The following is a 1166-nucleotide window of genomic DNA, read 5'->3' as shown; positions in this document are numbered from 1 at the left end:
AGAAGGTCCTAGCCAGCCATGGTATAAACTTCTGCGACAGCCTGTGAGGCTGGAAGGTGGGCAGAAGAAGCCTAATTTGGTAAGAGATGCAGCCGGCTGGTAGTCACTGCATGGCAGGAGAGGAGGGAGCCAGAATGAGCCATACATACGTCTGAAATAAAGCTTGCACTCATGTCCCCAAGCTGGTCCTCAGAGGGATTGGTACAGAGCTGAAACCTCAGTGTGTTGCATCCTCTTTAGGTTACATGTTATTAATGTAATTCAGGGTCCTCCCAGATCCTTGAAGAGTCAAGGAAGAGGTCACCTCTTTTCCTTCTGGGTTTTTATGAAATTGTTTCATTTCCTTCATCTCTGTAACCTCTTCAGCCAGGGCTAGTCACAGGCTTGGGATGAGGCAGGAGAGGAGGAACAGGGCCACTCCTGCTGCTCTTAGTCATGCTTTGGGTGTGTTGGTTTGCCTTGCTCACAGGCTCAAGACAAAGCCAGCTCTAGGGCCAGGAAAGCATTTCCCTTGGGCTTGGTGTGCTGGGGTGACCTGGGGAGCTGGAGCTGTTGTTCATTGCAAGAAGCAGCGCCCTTATGGGACTCCTTGGCTGCATTTTCCCTGCTGCAGGAGCTCAGGGACGCTAGAGACACCTTTGCTCTCTCCCACTTGCTCCCTCTGCTGTGTTCGTATCTTTAGGCTTCTGTGGAGCTTCACCATGGGAAGTGAGGGGGTGCCTTCAGGATGAGGTGGTCAGGACGTTCCCTGGATGGTCTCTATGTGTCTGGACTCCGGCACTACACTACAGTGCATGCAGGTCAGAAGGACAGGAGTCAAAGTCCCAGGCCTACGTTTCCATGCGGCGTGGAGCCCACATTACCATGACAAGGTCCTCAGGCTTGTGACCAGCTGGTTTTGCCTGCTCTGAGTCCCCCTCAGCGCCAGGGGCAGCTGGGCTGAGCCCCAGGCAGAGCTGTTCTGAAACGGGAGCCTTGATTAGGGCTATGGTGGGATCAGTTCAGGAGGCTGTGGAGAGCTGTCAGAGGACAGCAGGCCCCTCAGCAGGAGGGTTAAGGCTGCGTCCTCCAGCCTCTCATCTCTTAGAGGTTACTCCCAGGCCATGACTGTGTCCCACCCGAGCCCCTCAGCCGATCCTCGCTGTTCTGCCCCCACCGCAGAGGTC

Source organism: Pygoscelis adeliae, unplaced genomic scaffold (assembly GCF_000699105.1).
Source record: "Pygoscelis adeliae isolate BGI_AS28 unplaced genomic scaffold, ASM69910v1 Scaffold60, whole genome shotgun sequence".
Lineage (NCBI taxonomy): Eukaryota > Metazoa > Chordata > Aves > Sphenisciformes > Spheniscidae > Pygoscelis > Pygoscelis adeliae.
The sequence above is the reverse complement of the archived record's forward strand: the minus strand, read 5'-3'. Positions refer to the sequence as shown.